The sequence below is a fragment of the Petaurus breviceps genome, unplaced genomic scaffold (assembly GCF_028583685.1).
Source record: "Petaurus breviceps papuanus isolate PSGF00001 unplaced genomic scaffold, PetGlider_PUasm1.0 551, whole genome shotgun sequence".
In the NCBI taxonomy this organism is placed as follows: Eukaryota; Metazoa; Chordata; class Mammalia; order Diprotodontia; family Petauridae; genus Petaurus; species Petaurus breviceps.
In genome coordinates this window covers 20,062,043-20,084,096 of record NW_027186372.1, presented here as the reverse complement: position 1 = coordinate 20,084,096, position 22,054 = coordinate 20,062,043, and the positions used below count along the sequence as shown (strand labels likewise).

Sequence of the window (22,054 nt, the reverse complement as noted above, 5' to 3'; positions counted from 1 at the left end):
ATTAGTTGGAGGAATTGTTTCTGGAGGACATAAAACTCTAGCCCATTGGGAAGTAAGTTTTATTTCCTAGAAAGCATCATAGAACCATTGATGATTAGAGCTATATAGGACCTTGGATATCACCTAGTGCTATGTGTCTTTGGACAAATAAGGAAACTTGTGACCAAGAGGTGAAAAGATTTGCCCAAAGTCACAAAATAAGTGGTTCCATTGTATAAATGCAAATGTTTAAACAGAATTGGCCAGTTTTACTAGCTTTTTATGAGGATAACATGAGAGAATATTAGAAGTGGTTTTCCTACCCTAAAGTAATATATAAAAATAAGTTTTTTATTATTAAGCTGCTATTGTTTGCTCCAGCCATTTTTACTGACAAGGTGATTTAGGCTTGTGATATCTGGGTCCCCCAGTCAGTGCTGAGGTATTCTGGATTTGAATGTGTAAGTACCTGAATGAGAATATTGATTACTGGAGTGACTAAAGCTAAAGTTCCTTGATAATTTTCAGTATTATTTCTGATCCCCATTTATTTTGTTTTACCATGCCTTGGTAATTTATTATATTTCCTTTGGTGTTTCATATTCAGTATTTATGTGCTAAGCCATGTTTACTTCACAATTACAGTTATTTGATAGGCCTAGGTCTATAACATTTTCTCTAGTTCCTCCCCACAAAACCCTTAGGGAATTTGTAATGTCAGTGAAGCTGGAAATATTTACAAATATAGGCTTATGTTAAGGATCACAGTAGCCTATTTTATGAACTAAAATATTCAATCAATATTATGTCACCCTTTTCATACTCCAGAAATTTCCCCCATCAAGTACATCCCCATAAAGCATTTAAACTTTTGCTTTACCTCCAAATAACATGGGCAAATTTTTATGATGCCATAAAGACAGAGTTATATACCAGGAACTTAACAACAATGTCATAATAAATCACCAGGAAATACAGTCTGCCATGGTGATGGCTACTTGTTCATACCTATAACTTAGATGTTGCTACTGACTCCTTGAGCAAAGTTTATAGGAAACACAGAGGTTGTTCCTCTCTTACTCTATTCTTTTTTTTTTGGGGGGGGGGACACTGAATACTTTCCTTTTGCACATAGAAACCAACAAAGTTCTGGCCTGTGGGCTCTTTGGGACTGCTCCACAAATACATGACTTCACATATCAACACCAGGGTTGGGGGTAAGAACAAGTCATTCTCTCCCAGTTACAAGATGACAAGGGTTTGCTGACAGTCAGATTATCAGGTAGTGTCTGGTATAAGACAGTTAAAACAAAACAATGAGAACATCACAGATATGTGAAAGGGGGAGAGAAGTTAAGCAGCAGAGACCCCTGCCCACAAAACAAATCTGCTCTAGTACTTGGTGCTACCCATTCTTAGAACAGAAACAGACTTCTACAGAGGTGACTAGAACATGTGAACTCTCAGGCCACCTGGCCACAGAGCTTACTTGACCCAGATATTTCTGAAGTTCATTGCAACAAATTTATCCTTGTTTCCTACCTCTTCCACAAATCTAAGACGCTGGTTATACTTGGCCAGATGCTCAAAACAGCATGGGTCACCAATCTTGATCTGATCTACCACCAGGTCTGCAAAGAAGGTATCTTCAGTCTCCCAAAAATAATGGAAAACCATTACTCCACACTCATTGGACTGGGTCAATTTGCACTTCTGGAGATTTTCAGTCATGGAGTCAATCTGGTGCCCTTTGAGTCTGAGGCAGTTGCAGACTTTCTCGTTCACAGCCTTTTCAATGACCTTGGGATTGGTCACTGTGAGATCATCCCCTACTACCTGGATGTCTACTGTAGCAGTGAAATTCTTCCAGGTTTCCCAATAATGCTGGTCAAATAGATTTTCAATAGACACCACTGGGTAGTCCTAGATAAAGCTCTTGTTCAGGTCCCCAAGCTCAGAAGGGGAGATGTATCTGCGGAAATCTTCAGGAGACTTGAAGTAAAATCATATTTCCCAGGTCATAAGAATTGCGAGGAAGCAATATTCATGCCATTATGACCTTATCAGTATATACAGCCTTACCAATATAATTCTTTAGCAGATCCAGAGCTTCCTTATTCTCCAGTATGTTAGGAGCAAAGGCACTCTCATCCCCTACATCGTTGGCATCCTGTCCATATTACTGCTTAGCCACACTCTTCAGATTGTGGTTGACTTCAGCTTCAATTTGCATGACCTCCTTAAAGTTTATTGTTCCAACACAGAGTATCATGGTGTCCTACATGGTCAGCTTGTCACCAGAATGGGAGCCACCATTGATCACATTGAAGGCTAGAATTTGCAGGATGACTTCATCACTACCTGCAAGGTCAGCAATATGGCTCTACAGGAAGACACCTTTCTTAGCATCTCTGACCTTACAAACATCACTCCCAATATGGCCTTTGCACCAAATTTAGATTCATTCTCAGTGAATTCCATCTGTGTTATCCATTTGTCAATCTTCTCCTGCTCCACAACATTCAATTTCTTGCTACTCAGGGGTGGGGCAATAGTTTCATTGATGTGCTCAACCCCTTTGAGACACCTTTCATCATGTTGCTATTCTTTTTATTTCTTTTTTTTTAAAGCAATCAGGTTGGGGCGGCCAGGTAGCACAGTGAGTAAGAGCACCGGCTCCAGTGTTGAGAAGACCTGGAGATCAAATCCCTGGCTCAGACACTTAGCACCCACCCAGAAACACCTGGCCATGTAACCTTGAGCTTAACCCCAATTACTTAACCCCGATTGCTTAAAAAAAAAAAAACGGTGCAAGAGTCAAATGAATAAACATAAAAAAAATAAAGCAATCAGGTTAAGTAACTTGATCAAGGTTACATGACCAGTTATATCTGGGTGTGGTGCTAAGTATCTGAGCCCATATTTGATCCCCAGGTCATTCTGACACTAGAGCCGGTGCTCTTACTTGCTGAGCCACCTGGCCGCCCCTATCATGTTGCTATTCTTATCATTGTCTTGAAGCTCCAAGGCTTCATGGATATTGGTAGAAGCAACCCGGGGCACAGAAACTTGGAACTGACCTTTTTTAGTATAGAAATCAACTTCAACAGTGGAATTTCCACAAGAGTCAAAGATCTCTCTTGCCTTGATTGTAAATAGATATATTGAGTTTCTGGATGGGACTTCCTCCACTGGGCTCAGAGAACTGAGGCTGAGGGATCTACCTATACCAAGAGGGAGTGTTAAATTGGTCTCTCCTACCATATTCTATAGAGAAGGATTCCCTTGTGGGCCTGGTCTGTTTTCCAGATCTTTGGAGGGGGGATTTCTACCAAATGTATATGAAGAGAAAAATGAAAAAGAATGGAAATTTTAAAGAAAATCAAAGGGAAACAATGATTTCAGAAATCCCTTTAAATTTTAAAATGTATGATCTGGTTAGCAGGTATGAATAAGGCTTCAAATATCCAGATAGAAATTTAAGGGTATGTATAAAAATAGTTTACTGAAAAGAATCTGTTGGTTTTTAATGAAGCAAACACTCAAAATGTCAACAGAATGACATGGGTAGCAAACAAGCAAAGATAATGTTAGGCTATATTAGTATAGGCATGATATCTAGAAAGAGAAATGTGGTAGTGCCCCTATTCTCATATCTTTGTGAGAATATATTTGCAATATTTTCTTAAGTCCTAGAGTCATGATTTTAGGAAATAATTTACAAACTAGAACAAAAGTAAAAGATAATGAAAGGCATGGTGAGAGAACTAAAGACAATGTTAGACTAGTCAGAAAGATTTCTAATACCAGAAGAACTAGTATTGAATTCCTGCTCTTCTACTTTCTGTCAATGGGACTTGGAGTGAGTTCCTTACTTCTATGAGGTCTAGCTTACTCATTTGTAAAATGGGCAGTTGAACTAAATTACATTTGAGATCCATTATAGCTCTACAATAAGAATCTAGTGAAGTGCTGGAAAAATATATTTAGCCTGGGGAAGTAAAAAAGTCATAGAAAGTTGGTCCTAATACCAGATAGTTTCTTTTTCATCTTAGTCTAGGGATGGGGAACCTGTGTACTTGAGGCCTCATGTGACCTTCTAGGTCCTTGTGTGTGGCCTTTTGACTTGTTCCAAGTTTTACAGAACAAATCCTTTTATTTACTGCCCAGTTAGAATTACATAAGACCTAGCCATGGTGACACTAAAAGACCTCCAGTCCCTTTGTAACTGAGAGTCCCTTTTCTCTCTTGACTGACAGTCTTGGAACTCTATATGTCAAAGAGAAAAAGATCTGGGTTTGTGGTTGAAAATATACCCAGCCATGTTAAGCATATCCTGAATGAAAAATAAATCAACATTAATGAATTATAAAACTTTCAGGATTTTCTAAAAAAAAACATAAACTTAATTGGAGATTTAACATATAAGATCCAAGAAAATGATAGGGTGCATATCAAAGACTAATAACTAGGGACTTAGCAAGGACAGACTGTTTGCTTTTTTTATCAGCAAATTTAAAGTGCATGTCTAAGGTTGGTATTAGTAATTGGGTAGTTCAAAAGAAGTTTGGGGTAGATCTGAGTATGATATGATTATAAAAATTTAAACCATTTAGGAAAAGTTAGAAAGAGTAATCACCTTATATAAATGAGGTAAGAAAGGAAGAGCTGACACAGAACAAATAGATGGGGAAAGAGAGCCGGTAGTTATATAACTCTGTTTTCATCAGAAATTGGTTTAAGAGGGAACATTACATAAAATATATATATATATATATATATACATATATATATATATATATGGAGAGAGAGAGAAGGACATAAAATTCTTCTGAATTCAGAAAGAAATATAAGGCTAAGAGGATATGGAGGGAGGGAGGATAAGGGAGGGATTTTAGAGGGCAGGATGAGGGAATAGGATAAGGATTAGAAGGGTCTATAAATTAAAAAGAATGGGAAGATAAGTAAGGGATCTTTGAGGATAGAGTCTAAGTAAAGTGAATGGAAGGCAGGTAGCAGGTAAAAGTAGAGGAGTCCGGTGGGATTGGAAATAAGATACACACACAAAGAAATCTCAGGAGTAGAATTTATTGGAGATAAAAAGCATGGGTAGTAATCATGATCTCAGAAGAAGTTAAAGCTAAAACAGATTTAATCAAAAGGGAAAATATGGAAGACACACTATATAGCCACATTAATATTGTTTTACACTATTTAAAATAACTAGACAGTAGAGGGTTGGAATATTGCTGTGGTACAGGAAGTGGTGGATTTGAAAATTATAGAAAGACTCAGAATTATGAAGAACAGCTTATCCACCCTCAGAGAAACAGAGAATTCCACCATCTGGGCTTTGCCTTGAGAAATCCTCTCTTGATTTTTTGGCAGGACATAAGTCAAAACTTGACAAGAATTCCCACTCAGACATGCTTGAAGATGAAATTCTGTGCTTCTTTGCTTAGCATCCACAGTAATTCAGAAATCTATACACAAGGATGATCATCCTTTTTTATTACTCTATCATTCATGAAAACTTCTTGTACTTGTTTTGCTTTGTTTTCACTTAATATATCTGTAGAATTTAACAGTAATAGATTTTAAAGAATTACATCTTCCTTCTGAGCCTATTTACATCCTACCACCTGCCAGTCCTGGATGGCTACCAATGAAAATACAATTAGGGGATGGAGTAAATTATTTGAAGAATAATAAGGAAAACAAGGTTACTGGTTCACATTGTGCATCATCAAATAGATGATATCATATTTATTCCTGGTAGAAATGAGCAAGACTGGAGTTTATGGAATTGGAGGGAGTGGGGAAGGTTCAAGAGGTGTGATGCCAAATATTTATCAACTGACTCTCTGAAAAAAAAAGAAACATTATGCATTTTCAAGTTTAATCCACATTACTTATATTTTCTATCACTTTAAAACTAGGCAATCAACACAACAATAAATCAATCTCTGATTTTTAGTATTTGCTGATATTATTCTTGCACTGAAAATTTAACAGTAAGGGAGAATTGTAGGAATTGACTCCTAGAAAAGTGTGGATGTGTGTGTGTTTGTGTGTGTGTGTGTGTGTGTGTGTGTGCATGTGTTTGATAATCAGAACTGTCTACTGCTTTTTAGGAAGATCAGTTTGATAGTTCAGTGGATAATGGAATGCAGTGAAGAGAAACTTGATCTGATAATTCCGGAATTTGGCTACAATATTCCTTGATGTTTTCAATTTGGGATCTCTTTCAAAAAGTGATCATTGGATTCTTTTGATGACTGAATATTTTACTCTCTATTTCTAGGACCTCATGACAATTTTCCTTGATTTCTTGAAAGATGCTGTTTAGGCTCTTTTTTTCCTCCTGGTCTCAGTTAGACCAATAATTCTTAAATTATCTGCTTTCAGGTAGATGATTTTTTTTCAAATTAGGTCTTTTATGTTTTCTTCAAATTTTGTGCTTTTGATTTGTTTACTGATTCTTGATGTCTCATAGAGTCATTAGTTTCCACTTACCCAAATCTAATATTTAACAAATTGTTTTCTTTAGTTAGTTTTTGTACCACCTTTCCCATTTGGCCAGATTAATTTTTAAGGAGTTGTTTGCTTCAACTTACTTTCCCCCCAATTTTTTCGATTGTATTTTTAAAGGAACTGCTTGATTTTTCTTCTAACTCTCTTATTTGACTTTTAAAAAACTCTATCTTAGTATACGTGTAAACAAATATACACACATTGACATATGTATCCATACCCCCATATACCCTCTGATATAGACATACACACACACACATACACACACACACACACACACATATATATATATATATATATATATATATATATATATATTTCCTTCAACTATTTTCATATTGAGAAAAGTTTCATCAGTTATACTTATCTTTTTTCCATGTAGGAATGTAAATAGATTAACTTTGATAAGTTCCTTATGATTTCTTTCCCTTGTTTACCTTCTCATGCTTCTTGGAACTCAATGTCAAATTTTCTATTCAACTCTGGTTTTTTCATCAAGAATGCTTGAAAGTCCTCTTCTACACTGAAATACCATATTTTGCATGAAAGATGTGTAAGGGTTATGGGATTTAAAGATCTTCCATGCCCCATTGGACTTTCTGATGTAGCAGGAAGGGGCGGAGCAAGAGGAAGCGGAAGCCAATCTGGAGTTCCTGCGGTGGCTGGCGGTGGAGGCGACGGCGGCGGCAGCAGCAGAGGCAGCGGTAGCGGCAGCACGAAGCCCTTTTTGAGTTAGCCAGAATTTCTGCTAAGGACTCCTGCTGAGGACTGCCAGGGGCCGGAGCTGCTGGGAGCGCGCTTCCCGGACGCTGGGTGGTTGCTGTGAGTGGGGGGAGGAGGACCTTTGCCTGAGGTAGACTGTTCTGTTTTAAAGGCTTGAAAATGTGGGTGCTTTCTACTTTATCTACCTGTGCCAATATCATAACTACTCTGATGGCTTTCACTTTCTGGTTTTGGGACTCAGTCTTTTGGTATCTTAATAAATTTTCTAGTTTATTTCCCCATATGGCAAGCCTGATGTATTTTGTGATGGATAATTATATCAGCATATTTGTAATCTCCATAGGCATTGTGAATATGGCATTGCTGATACAACATGATACTCAGTTTTGTTGGGTAGGTGATTCTTGCTTTTAATCCTAGCTCCTTTTCCCTCCTTAATATCATATTCCAAGCACTTCAATCCCTCAGTATTGAAGCTGTAAGATCCTGAGTTATCCTCATTGTGTTTCCATAATATTCAAATTGTTTCTTTCTGGCTGCTTGTAATATTCTCTACTTGATCTGGAAATTCCAGAACCTGGGTATAATATTACTAGGAAATTTCTTTTTGGGATCTTTTTCAGGTGGTGATTGGTGGATTCTTTGAACCTCTATTTTGCCTTCTGGTTCTAAAACATCAGGGCAGTTTTCTTTGAGAATTTCTTGGAGGATGATATTTAGGCTCTTTCTTTGACCATGGATTTCAGGTAGTTCAATAATTTTTAAATTATCTCTCCTGGATCTCTTTCCCAAGTCAGTGGTTTTTCCAATGAAATATTTCACATTGCCTTCTATTGTTTCATTTATTTTGATATGTTTAACAACAGGTTGGTTACTCATAAAGTCACTAGCTTCCATTTGCTCCAATCTAATTCTGAAGGAATGATTCTCCTCAGTGAGCTTTTGAGATTCTTTTGTTATCTGGCAAATTCGGCTTTTACAGGCATTCTTCTCCTCATTGCCTTTTTGACCCTTTTTGCCATTTGAGTTAGTCAATTTTTAAGGTATTATTTTCCTCAGTTAGGCTGTTGGTCTCATTTCATAATTTTCTTGCATTGTTCTCATTTCTCTTCCCAATTTTTCCTCCACTTCTCTTATCTGCTTCTTAAGGTGCTCTATAGACTGTAACCAGTTCTTATTTTCCTTTGAAGCTTTAGGTGCAGAAGTCCGACTTCACTGTCTTCCTCCTGTTCTATGCTTTCATCCTTTTTGTCCCCCAAATAGGAGTCTAATGTTGGATTCTTCTGTTTGCTTTGCTTCCTTTGCCTGGTCATTTTGCCACCCAAATACTTGACTTTTGGGCTTTTAGACACAGTAGGACTCTTATACCAGACAGGGGAGCTTCGTACCAAATGTTGGGATTTTCTCAGCTGCTGGAGGTATTAGTTGGGTGCCCTCTCTTAAACCTCCACCTGCTCTGGCAAGCTGGTCACACACCCCAGAACCTCCCCCCTAGAATACAATCCTGATCCAAGCAGGTTAAAACAAGAGAGATTACCCCTTTGAATGGTTGCTTGTTCTCCGTACACTGTGCAGGCCAGGAGCTGAAGCTATCATGTGGCATCTGCTATACAGCATCCCTCAACCACTTCTCGCCCTGGGGGCAAAAGCTGACACACTCCCACCTACTGTTCCCAAAATCCAGACTGAACTGACCTCTCACTTTGTCCTTAGTATCTATGTGTTAATAATTCTGGACCACCACAGCTACTGGTGATCTGGAGTCCCTCCAGCAGTTGCTGCTCAAGCCCAGGCTGGGGCTAAAACCCAGGCATGGGGCTGGGCTCAGCTCTGAGAAATCTGAGCTAGTCAATTCCTGCCAGCCTGCCAGGCTGTCCTCAGTGGGAGGTTAGCTCTCTGTGTCATTCTGTGGGTTTTTTAGGTCCAAAGTTTGTTTAGAGTCCCCTTTTACATGGAATGGAGGTGGTGAGATCTCAAGCCATGCAGAGGTCCTCTTTCTACACCACCATCTTGACTCTGCCCCCTAAATAGGTGACTTTCAACGTTCAGTCTATGGGCTGATTACCCCCAGCAGCAGCTGTTGCTGCTATCACAGACCCTGCAAGGGACTGCACTTCCCTATCACCCAGTTCCTACAGACCCTGCTCCTGTTGACCTTTTAAGTTGTCTCTGGCATCTGTGAGCCTGGAAATTGCCACTGCTGCCAGTGATTCCGTACCTGGTCTGCTCTGATTTTGCTATGCTTGGAACTGTGCTGGCACAACCTGCAGGCTGGACTGTGCTCCTCACCCAGTCCCATGCAGCAGACCATTCCTGTCAACTTTCCAGGTTGTCTTGGGCTGGAAATCTGCCTCAGGATGTCACTTTGTTGATTGTGCTGCTGTAGCATTTCTTCAAATTCACTATTTAGAGGTATTTGAAAGGGCTTGGGGGAGAGCTCAGGTGAGTCCCTGATTTTACTCTATCATCTTCACTTTGCCTCTACTTAACCTATATGTTGAAGGAAAATAGGGATTTCATGAGGTGGAGGTAAGAACAAAGTATATTCCTGGCAAAACAGGCCATGGTCCTTACAGATCAGTGCAAAGGCTTGGAGACAGAATATCCCATGGGGAGAATCTTGGGACAGAGAGAGTAACTAAAAGGCTTCTGCACTTTTCCAAGTATGAGGTTATGAGGTCCTACACCATGGTGGCTGCAGTGTCAGAAGAATGTAAGAGGAATATACATGAGGTGTCACAAGGATAAAAAAGACAATGTATGTCTTGGGGTGTGAGAAAGAGTGGATAGTTCAGGATGAAACTTAGATTGCAAGCCTAAGTGACTTGGTGGATGATGGAAGATAATAGCAATAGAGGAGTTGGAGAAGTGGAATGTTTTTAGGAAGAGTTTGATAAGATATCAAATAAGGAGATGAAGGTGTGAGACTAGAGGTCAAGAGAGAGGTTAAGTGGAGAAAATGTGGGAAATTTGGAACACTAATGCAGTGTTGGTGGAGTTGTAAACTGATTCAACTGTTCTGGAAAGCAATTTGGAACTATCCCTAAAGGCCAAAGAAACTGTGCATACCCTTTGATGCAATACTACCACTAATAGGTCACAATCTAAAGAGACCATAAAAAAGGGAGGAAAAAGGACACACATGTAGAAAAATGTTTATGTCAGCTTTTTTTTTTTGCTTATTACATTTTTAAAAAAAAGTTTAAACTTAAATACACAATAAGAAAAAAGAAACATATTACAAACTTAAATGTTAAAAAAAGAAAAGAAAAAAATATTGCTGTATTTATAGCAGAATGTGAGAGTACTCATAATATACAACAATAAATTTCCATTTCAAGAAAACCTATATAATAAATACCATGCATTGTTTTTAGAGCTGTCCATCTTTTCTTTGCTTCCTTGTAAGTTTTCTTTTGTTTTCTGCTCTGCACTTTTTTCTTTGTTCTTTTTTTCCCTTCCACCCTCCAAGAAGGCTACAATGAATAGTGGATATATTTTATATATATATATATATATATATATATATATATATATATATACATACATATATATACATATATATATGCATACACACTTATAAATATAAACATATACATATGTACACATATGTATACAAACATGAATACATATACACATATACACACAAGGATAGATACATACAGAGAAAGAACTATGCACTAATGCAAATTGAAGCATATTATCTTCACTTTTGTTTCCCATGGTTTTTCCCTTTTGTTCAGCTTCTTTTTTTCATAACATGACTAATGTGGAAATTGTACATATATTACATAAAAAAAAGAAAAAGTTTAGGGTTGGACAAGAAAACACAACATTCATCTGCATGGATTTGACAACTGAAAACATGGGACCTCATAAAATTCCAAAGTGAAATAATTTGGAGGGTGAGCAGAAGTAGGAAAAATTAGATCCTTGGGGGGTACCTATAGTCAGGAGGTATGATATAAATCAAGATCTAGTCAAGGAGACTGAGACACTTCATCTTTACTTTTATGAATGACTGAATTAATGAATGAATGAAAATGTATTTATTAAGCATTTAGAGGGGATAGAAATAAAGAAACAAGACTTTTCCTGCTCTCAGGGAGCTCAATAGAGGAAAGCAACACATACACAGTACATGAGCTGCAAGTCAGATGGAAAGACCCAGTGTTCCTTAACATATATCACCAAGCAGACAGTAATGCATTTTTAGTGTTATTCCCAAAGATGGAAGCATATCTGTTTCTGATTTTGATCCCTTTATAAGTGCCAATTATTCAGCACTTTCCCTTTCTTGTTCATAAGTATCAATGCTGAAGACTGAGCTGAGAAACCTGCAATGGTTGTTTGCCAGGTCTTCCTTCTACCAATATTGCTTTCCTGGAGGATGGGTAGGGCTGGGCTAGAATAAAGGTCTAAAGGGTGTTGCAATTCCATGGGCTCCTGGGTCCAAGGTTTTGGGTTATCAATCTGAGGGAAAATGGTATTAAATGTGAGAGCAATGGTTTATCCCAAAAGGTAAATACTGCTTCCTGTTTTCTTATTTATATATCCAAGATGCTTAGTATGGGTAGCTTTTCTATCTGATTCTTTTCTATCTGTCTCCTTTACTGTATATTCATTGATATCATGTCAAATAACTCTAGGTGTCCTCCAAAACTATTTCCCAGATTCTCCTCTCTTCTTCCTCTCTACTTTTCTACTTGGTAGTCTCATTAGCTCCCATAGCTTCAATTATCATCCCCATGTGGAAATCTCACATCGACTTGTCAAATCTTAATCTCCCCCCCACCCCCATCAATCTATTTCACACCTTCAAATACATATTGATTATCTTGAATTGGTTGTCCCATAGACATGTTAAACTCAACATGTCCAAAACTGAGCTCATCATCTTTTACCACAATTTTTGCCCATCTAACTTTCTGATTGCTATAAATCAGTTACCAGATTCCCAGACTTATGTTTTTCTCACCACTCCTCATTCTCTCTCACATCATTTATAAAATTTTGTGCTAAATCTTTTCTTTTCTACCTTTAAAAATGTCTTGTGTATTGCCACTTCTTTCTTCTTATAATGCCTAGTGTAGGCCCTATATAAATAAACCCTAGTGTAGGCCCACCCCTCAAGTCTAATCTAGCTTTTTAGTTTGTTCCCCTACTCCTATCCATCCTTCACACTGAGCAATCAACATGATGTTCCTAAAACAGTTATGATTTTTCACCCCATACCCCATTCAATAAACTACAGTGCTTTCCTAATACCTTTAGGATCAAATAAAACACCGTTCATATGAAAGGTTTTTAAAGCCTTTCAAAATCTTGCCTTTTCCTATCTTTCTAATTTTATTACATTTTTGTCTCTTCTATATGTATTCTGCAATTCAGTAATATTTGCCTTCTTCAGTTCCCTTACAGATAAGACACTCCATCTCTCAAATTCAATCATTTTAACTATCTCTTCCCTATTCCTGAAACTGTTTTGCTCTTTACCTCTAATTACTAGCTCCTGTGAACTACTTTAAGACTCAAGTAAGTTATACATTCTGTTAGAAGCTTTTCAAAATACTTCTTTTTTGGAGGGAAGTTGGGGTTAAGTGACTTGCTGTAATGGGAATGCAAATTTGGAAGATCTTCCCTGCCCCTAGGCTGAAGTGCACCTGAAGCCTGGGGTTGGAGGCTTGTTTTTCAGTAGATACTTCTTGATTGACCAGTGAGTCAATAAGGTTTTTACATTCTCTGAGCCAGAAGAAGGCTATATAAGCCCTGATGTGTAGCTTTGTTTTGGGGGCTCACTTTGAGAAGTGTTCTGTGATTTGATATGGATTCTGGGAAGCCGTTGTCTGGAGCCTCCCTGGCTTTGAAAAACCCAGATGTTGATTGGGTATGGATGTAATGGCTGGACAGTTTGGAAAGCTGTCTACTTGATCTGTTTCTGTCTTGATAATTCTGCCTGTATACTTTGAAGTTCAGGGTGCTGACCTTTTTCCCCTGAACAAGGTAAACGATATATGGTCTGACTGATTAAAGTAAGCTTGTTAACCCATTTTGAGTTGCTTTCCTTTATCAAAGCAGATCCAAGAACCTGTGTTGGCAGCAAACCCTGAGGATGCTTGGGGTGCTTGCTGCTACAAAATGGCGTCACGAACAGGATCTGCAGAGTAAAAGGAAAGTATGGGGACTGGGATAATTGTTTGTTTCCCAGTTGTGGTATCTGTGATTCTGTTGAGCCGTGGAGCAGGAGAGAAGAATGGCCTGCATGCAGACTTCACTGAGCTGAGAGCAGGTATGGTGAGCTGCCTGCATCAGGACCTGGGCAGAAGCCAGGAGCGGCTGCCACCTGCGGGAGGAGAAGGAACCCAGGAGTTCGGAATTCAGCCACAGGAAAAGATAAGAACTGAGCAGCAAAGCAGGGGCACTGAGTGTGTTTCCTGGCTGCATCCCACAGTTTGGGACCCTGGGGGAGGATGGACTTGTTGACTATGGTGGGTAGGATGAAGTGCCTTGGACCCCCAAGGAACCCCACCTTGTTGGTTTTGTTGCCCAGCCCCCTCTCTGTGCTTGGAAGCAGGGGCTAGAGCTGTGTGAGGGGAAGGATACCCCTTCCCCCACCCTCAGAGAACTTTATTTGAACTCTTGTTTTGAATTAAGGTAATAATGCAATGTACGTTGTGTTTGTTTAAGGCCCAGTGGCCACTTTGGTAACTTTAGTTCTGTACTTTGAACATGTGACCTAAGAGATGTTTAGTGCTAATTCAAAAGTAAATTGTCTATGCTATGGGCATGAAAGATCTTGGGGCCAAATGTAATGGGAATGCAAATTTGGAAGATCTTCCCTGCCCCTAGGCTGAAGTACACCTGAAGCCTTGGGTGAGAGGCTTGTTTTTCAGTAGATACTTCTTGATTGGCCAGTGAGTCAATAAGGTTGTTACATTCTCTGAGCCAGGAGAAGGCTATATAAGCCCTGATGTGTAGCTTTGTTTCGGGGGCTCACTTTGAGAAGTGTTCTGTGATTTGATATGGATTCTGGGAAGCCGTTGTCTGGAGCCCCCCCAGCTTTGAAAAACCCAGATGTTGATTGGGTATGGATGTAATGGCTGGACAGTTTGGAAAGCTGTCTACTTGATCTGTTTTTTGTCTTGATAATTCTGCCTTTATACTTTGAAGTTCAGGGTGCTGACCTTTTTCCCCTGAACAAGGTAAACGATATATGGTCTGACTGATTAAAGTAAGCTTGTTAACCCATTTTGAGTTGCTTTCCTTTATCAAAGCATATCCAAGAACCTGTGTTGGCAGCAAACCCTGAGAACGCTTGGGGTGCTTGCTGCTACACTTGCCCAAGGTCACATGGCTAATTTTTATGTTAAGTGTCTGAGTAGAAGCTTAGCTTCTCTGAATTCAGGTCCTCTTGACTCCAGGGCCAGTGCTCTATTCACTGTGCCACCTCACTGCCCCTTCTAAACACTTTTAACCTTAATATCTTCTTTCTGAAATTACCCCCAATTTATTGGGTATTTAACTTTTTTCTGTAATTAGATGTTTACATGTTTGTCTACCTTGGTGAGATGTTAGCATCTTAAGAGCAAAAGCAATTATTCCCATATCATTGCATCCCAAGCACTTTTCCAAGGCCTAAGAAATAGTAACTGATATATAAATGCTATTTATTATTATGCTATTATGATAGACTGGTAAGCCAAGTTAGAGGAAAGGCCAATGATCTAGTTTGGCTAGAGTTCAGAGATGCATTTATGGAGCAATAAAAATGGATCTGGAAAAGTTAGCGAGGTACTTGTTGATGGAGGACCTCTGATGAATGAGAAGACAATGAAAAAATAAAAATGGTGTTATGTGTAATTATAACCTGATTTCAAATCTGGCCTCAGACACTTGACACCCTTATGAGTTGTGTGAGCATGGGCAAGTCACTTAACCCCAATTGCCTTGTCTTCCCCCCTCAAAAAAAAAACCCTCAAAATAAATACACCATTGTGGTCTTAAGAAAGCAAATTGGGGTGGAGTCAAGATGGCAGAGTAAAATCTAGGATTCCTTGAGATGTCCCCCAAATACCAATGAAAATGAGTCCATATAAATTCTAGCGGTAAAATGAGGAATTTGCTTGAGCTCCCACTCCGAGAACTTCCAATAACGACAAATAGGATTATTAAAAAGATTTTAGAGCTACAGAACCCACAAAGTGACAGAAAAAAAACAAATCCCTCTCTGTAGGCAGCCTTTACAGGGAGATAGGAAGGGTCTATCTCACTGAGCTGGGAGTAGAGCTCTGTCTGACATGAGGCCAGCAGTAGCTCAGATCCAGGCACAGACCCACCAGAGCAGATTTCAGTGCAGTGAATCACCTTCAGCTGTGGCAGTTTCTGGAGCTCTAAACCCACAAACATGAAAGAGAAAGAAAAACACCAGGGGGCAGAGTGAAAATGGCAGAGTAGAAATAGGACTTCCACATGGTTTTGCCTGCCACCACCTCCAATTCATGTGAAAGTTGAGTCTAAACAAACTTTGGAGCTACAGAACCCACTACATGACCCAGAGAAGCTAAGTTCCCAATGAGGACAGCCCAGCAGGCAGGAAGGGAGCAGCCAGTGCAGCAGCACTCTGGGAATCAACTCCAACACAGCACTAGCCAGAAGTTTTAGTCCTAGGGTGGGCCTGAGGAGCTACAGCTTGAGGGATTTCAGATCACTAGCAGCTGTGACAATTTCCAGAATTATCAACACATAGATGCTAAGGACAAAGTGAGAGTCAGTATAGTGTGGACTTTGGGATCCGGTAGTTTGGCAGTGGGTAGGCCTTTATCCCCTTGAGGGAGAAGCTGCTGAAGTAGCCATCACCACGTGGCAGGTTCAGCTCCCGGCCTGCAGACTGTAAAGGGACAGAGTAACAAGTCTGAGGGGTAATTGCTCTTGGTTTAACATGCTTGGATCTTAATTGTGGTCTAGGGTAGAGGTCCTGGGGTGTGTGACCGGCTTGCCAGAGAGTGTGGAGGCTTCATAGAGCCCACCCAACTAATATCTTTGGCAACTGAGAAAACCCTGGCATTTGGTAGAAAGCTCCCCTGTCTGATATCAGATTTCTACTGTGGCAGAAAGCATAAGTCAAGTAATTGAGTGGCAACATTAGTAAATGCAGGAAGCAAAGCAAACAGAGGAATCCAACATTTGACTCCTGTTTTGGAGACAAAAGGGATCAAAGGATGGAACAGGAGGAAGAAAGGGAAGTCAGAACTCCTTCACCAAAAGCTTCAAAGAAAAATATGAGTTGCTTACAGGCCATAGAGGAGCTTAAAAAGGATTTTGAAAACCAAATAAGAGAAGTGGAGGAAAACTTGGGAAGAGAAATGAGAATGATCAAGAAAATTATGCAATAAGAGTTAACAACCTGACTAAAGAAAATAACACCTTGAAAAATAGACTAACTCAAATGGCAAAAAAAGGCGCAAAAAGGAAATGAGAAGAATGCCTTAAAAAGCCAAATTTTCCAGGTGGAGAAAGAATCTCAAAAGATCACATAAGAAAATCATTCCTTTAGAATTAGACTGGAGCAAATAGAAGCTAGTGACTTTATGAAAAATCAAGACACTATTAAACAGATCCAAATGAAAAACTAGAAGGCAATGTGAAATATCTCATCGGAAAAATCACTGACCTGTAAAATAGATCCAGGAGAGATGATTTTAAAAAATTACTTGAAAAATATTTGAAAATTATTGAAAGCCGTGATAAAAAAAAAGAACATAGAAATCATTCTTTAATAAATTCTCAAGGAAATTTGCCCTGATGTTTTAGGTTTTTGAACCAGAGAGCAAAATAGAGGTTGATAGAATCCACTGATCACCTCCTGAAACAGATCCCAGAAAGAAAACTCCTTGGAATATTATAGCCAGGTTCTGGAACTCCCAGTTCAAGGATAAAATATTACAAGGAGCCTGGAAGAAACAATTTGAATATTGTGGAAACACAATCAGGATAACCCAGGATCTGGCAGCTTCTGCACTGAGGGATTGAAAGACTTGGAATATGATATTCCGGAGGGCAAAGGAGTTGGGATTAAAACCAAGAATCACCTCCCCAGCAAAACTGACTATCATGTTTCATGGGAAAATAAGGTCATTCAGTGGCATAGAGGACTTTCAAGCATACTTGTTGAAAAAACCAAAATTGTATAGATAATTTGACATTCAGATACAAGAAGCAGGAGAAGCATGAGAAGGTAAGCAGAGAAAAAAAATTATAAGGAACTTATAAAATTTGAAATATTTACATTTCTACATGGAAAAAATGACAATTGTAACTCATGAAACTTTTCTCAATATAAGAATAATTGAATGGAATAGAAATATATATGTATGTATGTATATTTCTATATAGGAGGATATATAAGCATATGAATAGATTTTCATAGGGGGCACAGGGCCAGTTTAGTGGGAATGGATGGTACTTAAAAGGTGAAATTAAGAGTTGAGAGAGGAATATGATGAGAGGGAATGGGGAGATACAGAATGGGAGTAAATCCTCTCATATAGAAAGAGGAAATGGTTACAATGGAAGGAAAGAATAGCAAGTAAAAAGGAAATGGGTCAATCTTATTTTCATTGAATTTATATTAGGGAGGGAATACATACAAACTAAATACAGTATTTCACCATAGAGGAGAGTAGGGGGGAAGGGGATGAGAGAGGGGATAATGGAAGGGAGGGGAGGCTGGGAGGGAGGAAAGTTGTAGGCATCTTCCTTTGCAAAAGGAAAGGAACAAAGTAGAGAATATAACAAGTGGGAGGTGGGATAGGAGGGAGGGAAATATTGTCAGTCTCTTACAATATATCTACTACGGAAATATTTTGCATAGCTACACATGTGCAACCTATATTGAATTGCTTATCTTCCTCAGTAAGGGTGGGTGACAAAGGAGGAATTGAGTGAATCTGGAATTCACAGTTTTAAAATCAAATGTTTCATATATATTTATATATATATATATATATATATATATATATACATATATGTACTATTATCAATATTATTTTTCATGTAAATGAAAAATAAGATATGCAGCCACTGGGGCATAGAGATCCACTGTGCCCTACTGGAAAGTCATAGGTATAGGAGAAGATATGGGATAGAGCAGATTGGGGCAGGGTATATCCAGTGGGATAGCTATTTTGGGGTGGTGGGTAGGGAAAAAAAGCGGAGAAAATATGTAACTCAAAATTTTGTGGAAATGAATGATGTAAATTAAAAGCTTATAAAGCATTTGATAAAACAAAAACAAAATAAAATAAAAGGAATGTAAAAGACCAGTGAGGAAAGAACTGGGTGAGAGAAGAGCATGGTTCAGGCTCTGCCCCAGGTGAGGCAGAGGTGGCTGTTGTTGCATGTACTGCCCCTTAGCTACCTCTTCAGCTCGAAGGCTACAGATAATTTGGGACCCAAGCAAATTTTCACTGGGCAATTCCTCTTGCTTTGACCTGCTTGGATCTGAATTGCAGTCTAGCGTGGTAGTCCTGGTGTGAGGAGCACTAGTGCAGCAGAACTTGTGGCAACTGAAGAAAGAGCACCCTCCTCATATTTCTAACAACATCTGCACAAAATCCCATAAATTTGGGACACAGCCCTGTCTACTCTGGAAGCAGAGTGCTACCATGACAAAGAACTCAAAAATCAAGTAGTTGACTAACAAGATGAGCAAAAAGAGAAAGTGTAATCAAAGTATGGAACTGTTTTTTGAAGACAAAGACTAAAAAAATATAGACTCAAAAGAAGATAGTAAAGTCAAAACTACATCAAAGCCTCTAAGAAATATATGAACTAGTTGCAGGCAACTGAGGAGCTCAAGATTGAGTTTGAAACCCAAGTAAGAGAAGTAGAGGAAAAATTGGAAAGAGAAATGAGAATGATGCAAGAAAACCATGAAAAGTGACTCAAAAGCCTGTTAAAAAAGACCAAAAGAAATAAAACTGAAGAAAATAACATCTTAAAAAATAGACTAGCTCAAATGGCAAAAAAGGCCCAAAAAGCCAATGAGGAGAAGTATGCCTTAAAAAGCCAAATTAACCAGACAGAAAAGGAATTTCAAAAACTCACTGAAGTGAATAATTCCTTCAAAATTAGATTGGATAAAATCAAAGCTAATGACTTTATGAGAAATCAAGATAATATAAAACAGATTCAAACAAATGAAAAAATAAAATTGAAGTAAATATGAAATATCCCATTAGAAACAAACAAAAAAAAACACTAAGGGAGGCTAGGTTTTGCAGTGAATAGACCACTGGCCCTGGATTCAGGAGGACCTGAGTTCAAATCCATCCTCAGACACTTAACACAAAAATAAGCCTTGTGACCTTGGGTAATTCACTCAACTCCAATTGGTCTACAAAAAGCAAAAAAGAAAGAAAGTCAGAAAAACCACTGACCTGGGAAATAGATCCAGGAGAGATAATTTAAAACTTATTGGACAACATGAAAGTCTTGACCAAAAAAAGAACATAGACATGATCTTTCAAGAAATTATCAAGGAAAATTGCCCTGATATTCTAGAAGCAGATGGCTAAATAGAAATTGAAAGGACTCATCAATTTCCTCTTTAAAAAGATCCCAAAAAGAAAACACCTATGAATATAGGAGAAAAAGTTACAAGCTCTCAGGAAGAAACAATTGGAGTATTGTAGAAACAAAATGAGCATAACACAAGACCTAGCACTTTCTACATTAAGGGATCAAAGGGCTTGGGATATGATATTCTGGAGGTCAAAGGAACTAGGATTAAAACCAAGAATCACCTACCAAGCAAAATTGAGTATAATACTTCAGGGCAAAATATGGCCACTCAATGAAATAGAAGACTTTCAAGCATTCTTGATTAAAAGATTAGAGGTAAACTTAAAATGTGACTGTCAATACAAGTAACAGTAGAAGCATGCAAACATAAAAAAGAAAAAGAAATCACAAGAAACTTATTAAAGTTCATCTATTTACATTCCTACATGGAAAGACTACAATTGTAACTCATGAGACTTTTCTCAGTATGAGGAAGGGAAAATGCATGTATATGTGTATGTATACATACATATATATGTATGTATAGGTGGGTATAGGTGAGTATATATGAGTGTGTACATGTAAGCATAGAGGGCACAAGATGAGTTGAATGTGAAGGGATGATATAAAAAATCAAATTAAGAGGTGAGAGAGGAATGTATTGGAAGAAGGAGGGGGAGAGATAGCATGTGTTAGATTATCTGAAATAAAGGAGGTAGAAGAAGACCATTAGAATGTAGGGGAAGAGCAGGAAGGTGAAAGGTAATGAGTCAACTTTACTCTCATTGGATTTTGCTTAAGGAGGGAATAACACACACACACACTCAATTGAGTATCTTACACTAAGGAAAGTAGGGGCAAAGGAGATAAGAGGGAGAATCATAGAAGGGGTGGCATATTGGGGGAGAGAGAAGTTAGAAGCAAAGATTTTTGAAAAGGGACAGGTTCAAAGGAGAAAATGTAATAAATGGTGGGGGTAGAATAGGATGGAGGGAAATATAGTTTTTCTTTGACTATATAAGTACTACGGAAATGTTTTGCATGACTAGACATGTACAATCAATATTGTATTGCTTGTCTACAAAGTGGGGATGGGTGAGGAGGGAAGAAGGGAGAGGATCTGGAATTCAAAGCAATATAAAAAAATGTTAAAAAATTATTTTTTACGTGCAACTGGGAAATGAGATATACAGGCAATTGGGTATAGAAATCCATCTTGCTCTTCAAGAAAGTAAGGAGGTTATGGGGGAGGACATAGTAGATAATAGATTGGGGGAAGGGGTATTCAGTACACTTGCCATCCTGGGGTGGGGGTAGGGGAAAAACAGGGAGAAAATTTGTAACTCAAAATCTTGTGGAAATGAATTTTTCAAACCAATATTAAATGAACAAAAAAACAGACAGACAAATAAATGAAAATTATAGAGCAGCAGATCCCACAAAATGACAGAGTGAAAGAAATTTCCAGCCCAAGACAACCTGGGAGGTTGACAGGAAAAGTGTGTTGCATGGTACTGGGAAAGGAGCATAAACAGCCTAATGCAAACTTTAGGGGACTGAATCACTGGCAGCTGCAATGATTTTCAGATTTATTAACCCCAAAAGACCACATCTCAGTGCAAAAGACAAATTAGAAGGTAATTAGGAAAAGTCTGTCATACCTGTTTGAGAGAGGAGTGTGGTCATGGCAGCAGTGGCATTGACTTCTTCCAGAGATCTTGGCCCACAGATGACAGGGGGATCGAGCAGCAGATGAGAGGTTGATTGCAGGGATCTCATTGCTGGCACTGAGGAGGCATTCTCTTGATTTGCCCATGGTTTGATCTGGGTTGCAGTCCTGTGTCATGGTACCGGGATGAGGAGAATCCCTGTCATGGTGAAGCTTGTGGCACTTGTGGAGAGGGAATTTTCCTCACAGTTTCAAAGCAGAAAAGAGTTGTTTACATCAGTCACATACCAGAGCTCAGGGCAGGAGATGAGTAAACTCTCCTTTGATTTTACCACCTTGGAAGAGCTGAAAATTTACAGGTGCCTATAAGTATCTCTGAAGACAGTTGTACAAAACCATGAAGGCTGGTTCAGCACCCTGCCCCCTACCCCCCATCACTGGAAGCAGAGTCCTACCTCGACAAAACTAAAAAGTCAAGAAACTTAATGGGTAAATGAGCAAACAGTGGGAAAAAATCAGACTATAGTGTCTTACTGTGTTGAGAAGGAAGATTTAAATATACAACCAGAAGAATACAAAAAGTCAAAG

At 38.7% G+C, this 22,054-nt stretch overlaps 1 pseudogene; it reads right to left on the bottom strand.

Annotated features, from left to right (window-relative positions):
• Positions 1–1,178: 1,178 nt before the first annotated feature.
• LOC138172859 (uncharacterized) lies at positions 1,179–21,643 on the bottom strand (annotated as a pseudogene).
• Positions 21,644–22,054: the final 411 nt, after the last annotated feature.